The sequence below is a fragment of the Plecotus auritus genome, assembly GCF_963455305.1.
Source record: "Plecotus auritus genome assembly, chromosome: 6".
Lineage (NCBI taxonomy): Eukaryota > Metazoa > Chordata > Mammalia > Chiroptera > Vespertilionidae > Plecotus > Plecotus auritus.
In genome coordinates, this window is record NC_137773.1 from 123,452,635 (window position 1) to 123,457,718 (window position 5,084).

Consider the following 5,084-nt stretch of genomic DNA (forward strand, 5'->3'; position numbering starts at 1 on the left):
AATATTTAGCTTCCCTGGGATGAATTTAAAAGAGTGATGGCTGTTCGCCTGCGACGCTCCAGGAGCTGTGGAAGCACCGAGCTCCCTGCTGCCGGCTGCTGCTGGCCTGCCGCCTGTGGCCATGCCCTTCTCCAACCCACAACGTGCCATGCCCTTCTCCAACAGCTACAACGCGCCACGCCCTTCTCCAATAGCCACAAGGCACCATGCCCTTCTCCAACCCACAATGCTCATGCCCTTCTCCAACAGCCACAAGGCGCTGAAGCTGTGCTTGCCGGTGGGCGGAGGACACATACCCCGACCTCAGCGGCCACAACAACCACATGGCCAAGGTGATGACCCCCAAGCTGTACGCCTGTTGAACGGCTTCACGTTGGACGACGTCATCACACCGGAGTGGACAACCTGGGCCACCCCTTCATCATGACTGTGGGCTCTGTGGCAGGCGACAAGGAGTCTTACCAAGTGTTCAAAGAGCTCTTTGACCTCATCATCGAGGACCAGCGCTGCAAGCTGGGTGATGAGCACAAGACCGACCTCAACCCCAACAACCTGCAGGGTGGCAGAAATCTGGATGCACACGGGCGCAGCATCCACAGCTTCTGCCTCCTCCCCACCACCCCCACCACCCACCCCCCCACCCTGCACTGTAGCTGCGGGGAGTGCCACACCATTGAGAAGCTCGCGGTGGAAGCTGGAAGCACCGTCGAGCCAGGTCAGCGACCTGGCGGGCAAGTATAACTCACTCAAGAGCATGACGGACGCAGAGCAGCAGCAGCTCATCAATGACCACAAGCCCATGTCACCGCTGCTGCTGGCCTCAGGCATGGCCCCGGACTGGCCCGATGCCCAAGGCATCTGGCACAATGACAATAAGACCTTCCTGGTGTGGATCGACAAGGAGGACCACCTGCAGGTCATCTCCATGTAGAAGGGGGGCAACATGAAGGAGGTGTTCACCCAGTTCTGCAATGGCCTCACCTAGATTGAAGCACTCTTCAAGTCTAAGAACTACGAGTTCCTGTGGAACCCTCACCTGGGCTACATCCTCACCTGCCCATCCAACCTGGGCACAGGGCTGCGGGCAGGTGTGCACATCAAGCTGCCCCACCGGGCAAGCACGAGAAGTTCACAGAGATGCTCAAGCGTCTGCGGCTTCAGAAGCAAGGCACAGGTGGTGTGGACACGGCTGCGGTCATCGGAGTCTTTGACATCTCCAACGCAGACCACCTGGGCTTCTCGGAGGTGGAGCTGGTGCAGATGGTGGTGGAGGGCATAAAGCTGCTCATTGAGATGGATCAGCAGCTGGAGCAGGGCCAGGCCCTGAATGACCTCATTCCCACCCAGAAGTGAAGCCGTCTAGCACCTGCCACCGCCACCAGCCCTGCCGCTTCCTAATGTATCGCCTGGGCAGTGCCCACACGCACCCTAAGCTCACCGTGGCAGCTGAGCCTTAGCCTCACTGTAGAGACTCCCGTTGCCCCAGGTAGAGTTTATTTTTGTGATGGCTAAGATGTTGCTGATACTGAAATAAACTAGGGTTTTGGCCTGCCCAAAAAATAAATAAAATAATCCTATCTAATAAAAGAGTAATATGCAAATTGACTGTCACTCCAACACACAAGATGGCTGCCCCCATGTGGACACAAGATGGCTGCCACAAGATGGCCAGCAGGGGAGGGCAGTGGGGAGGGATCAGGCCTGCAGGAGAGGGCAGTTGTGGGTGATCAGGCCAGCAGGGGAGAGCAGTTGGGAGGGACCAGGCCTGCAGGGGAGGGCAGTTGGGGGGGGACCAGGCCTGCAGGGGAGGGCAGTTAGAGGTGACCAGGACTGCAGGGGAGGGCAGTTAGAGGCAATCAGGCTGTCAGGGGAGCAGTTAGGCATCAATCAGGCTGGCAGGGTAGTGGTTAGGGGGTGATCAGGCTGGCAGGCAGAAGCAGTTAGGGGCAATCAGGAAGGCAGGCAGGCAAGCAGTTGGGAGCCAGCAGTCCTGGATTGTGAGAGGGATGTCCGACTGCCCACTTGAGGGGTCCCAGATTGGAGAGGGTGCAGGCTGGGCTGAGGGACACACACCCCTGTGCACGAATTTCATGCACCGGGCTTCTAGTAATAATAATAAAAGAGTGATATTTTGCAGCATCAACTTTTTCACATGTGCTAGGAATTGCACAACTATTTAACCTTATGATGAAATATTTTAGCCCTCAGTTTTAAAATGTGAGGGATAAGTGATTTTTCAAAACGCTTTAGGGGCCACATGAACAACAGTATTTGAAGAGCATTGCAAACAAGGGCACTTACACTCTGAATGTATTACAGTATTCCTCTGCAGCTTCACCTCCTGTTTTCTATTGCATGCCTTTTTCTTGTCTGTCTCCACCTTGCTTTATGAGCACCCACACCCATCACACCACACTCCTACCCCAACCCCCAGTGAGGCTGCACCTCCAAGTCAAAGACCAGCTGTCCATTGGCAGCAAAGGCTTCCAGATCATCTTTATAGATTCTCAAATTAAAGATCAACCTCCAGGTACTGTATTTATTATACCCATATTCCTAGGGCATAGGGCTTCTCTCTGAGTCAAGATCTCATATCCAAAGAGGAAAACTTTGCCCTTGTGACAAGTTTCCCTCGTTACGATTCTGATTGGATAAGGGCCATCTTGTGGGAACATGCACACCATGTCAGGCCCACTAGACTGTGGGTAAAGCACAGAGTCAGCAGGAAGAAGAAAGTCAATAGCGATGCCCACATTGCAGGATCCCAGTTAAAATGCAGATTCCCAGGCCTCACCAAAAAGATAACCTAATTGTGTGTGTGGGATAAGACCCAATACCCCAAGCACAGCACCACCCAGGTGTCTCTGTTGGGATTTATCCTTGGACTATCCCTGGAGGATCACTGCCTTAGAGTGTGGTCTTTGATCCTAATTTAGGCTTCTCAAATCCATTCTTTTGAATCTCTCTAGGTACTCAATATTCCAAAGAGTTAGAATGGATTAGTAAATCAGCCAAGAGAAAGTGAGCTGTTAATGTACAACATTTTTTTGTCATTTATTCCAGCCCGATTATTTACATCAAATGTCCCTATATATTATATTTAAACTATTATTTTTAATTGGAAGTACAATCAAGCACATCACATAGATTATATCAATAATTACTTAAGTTTAATTGAATTTTAGAATATTCAAGCTCCAAAAGTAGTACATGGATTAGGAAAAACAAATTTCTAGTGAAAGAAATATCTGATAAACATATTTTAATTGATCCTTTTTAATTAAATATAGAAGTATTATGTGATATTGGTGAAAGCCCTGATGAGGGTGTGGAAAAATAGGTACAAATAGGGTTAGGACCCTGGATCTATACTTCTACACAGTTAATATAGCCACACTTAAAACAATATCTTAAAATTCTATACCCTTTTAGCCTATAATGCCACTTTAATGAATCTACTTAAAGGAAATTCGGTTACCTAACTTATTCATTGTAGAATTGTATGTTAGTTGTAGAATGATAGTAGCTATGAAGAGAAACAACTAATATAAGGAACTGGGGTAAACTCATTGGAAGAGTATAGTACAGTTCTTTACAATCTTGTCAAAACACATTTAATGTTAAGGGATAATGTTTAGGATAAAATGCTAAATTGGTCCCAAATGTGTTAAAGAGAAAGAAATAAAAGGAAGAAAGAACGGGAGGGAGAGAGAGAATCTAAAAAACATGCAGATGAGAAAAAAATAACCATGATGGTTATTTCTTATTTACATTTTCTTTAGTTATTAAATTCTTTGCAATGCGTGCACCAATTTCATAATCCAAAAGAGTATTGCTTTAAAAATCATATTCAATAAGTATTCCAACTTCTGAACTGCTGGCTTTGAGGAAACACAGATTTCACAATCCACTGGCAGCAGATTTGCATGGCACTAGTTCAATCCCTGTTCCCCTACTCTGTGGACAGCACCTTGATTTAGAGTTAGGCCTAGACTGATCTCTCTCTCTCTCTCTCTCTCTCTCTCTCTCTCTCTCTCACACACACACAATCAGAGAAGGATATTCTAGCATGTCCCTCGAGAGCCTACTTCCTTTCCCTTATCCTGAATAATTTAAGTGCAGCTGAAGGAAGCTATTCTTTTCCATGAGCTGATATTAATGGGTGGGGAGAACCGTGCCATTTCATTTATCAGTATTATCATGATTAAATGTCCTCTCTTACATTATTAATTCAACAAATAGTTTGAAGTGCCTGTTAGACACTCAGGTAGTCATTCTGATGAAGACAAAGATGTGTTCATTCATTCATCTGTTTAGCCAGTCGGTCGTGTTTCCTACGGTATGTACCCTGTGACAGACTGTTCAAGACGCTGCAAGCACAGTGGAAAACCAGACAGCTCCCTGCCCTCAAGGAGCTCCTGCCCTACTAGGAGAGAGAGACAGTTCCACAATAAATAAGAATGATCTCAGTGTGCAGTGTGTGCCATGCAGGAACTCCACAGCAGGACTAGCCGAGCTGCCTCATGGGATTACAGTAAGCAGCCAGGCACCTCCTCTCTAAGCCAGACATGGGGTGTGAGGAGGAGAAGACACCAGCCAGGGAAGAGCTGAGCTCCAGGCAGAGAGGGACAGCAACTCCATCCTGAGACAGGGCAGGGGCGCGGGAATAGGAAGGGGTGCATGGATGACACTCAGCACGCCCTGAAGATGGGGAGGCAGCCTTTTTGCAGGGTAAAGAGTTTGGCTGGATCCAACACAGAGTTTGTGTCCTAATGAGCAGAATAGTCAGTAGTTATAATTTTGACATAAATCAGAGGTCAACAGCTTTTTCTCCAAGGGCAGGAAGTAAATATGTTGGCCTTGCGAGGCCGTTAAGGTCTCCGTTGGGGACTACTCAACTCTGCCTTTTTCGAGGGAGAACTGCCCGAAGCGCTACTAGTACGTAAACGAGCGGGCATCTTCACTTACGAAAACAGGCATGGGTCTGCTGTAAATGGAACAGAAATAAAACCCTGGGGATTGCTGTACATAGTAGAGGAGAAGATGGTCTCCTGAGATGAGATCTGAGCTGGAGACAAGGAGAC

At 48.1% G+C, this 5,084-nt stretch overlaps 1 pseudogene across 1 annotated transcript; it reads left to right on the forward strand.

Annotated features, from left to right (window-relative positions):
* Window positions 1–232: 232 nt before the first annotated feature.
* Window positions 233–1,353, forward strand: LOC308252409 (creatine kinase B-type-like; annotated as a pseudogene). Its single transcript has one exon. The product of its transcript is annotated as a creatine kinase B-type-like (transcript).
* The last annotated feature ends 3,731 nt before the right edge of the window (window positions 1,354–5,084 follow it).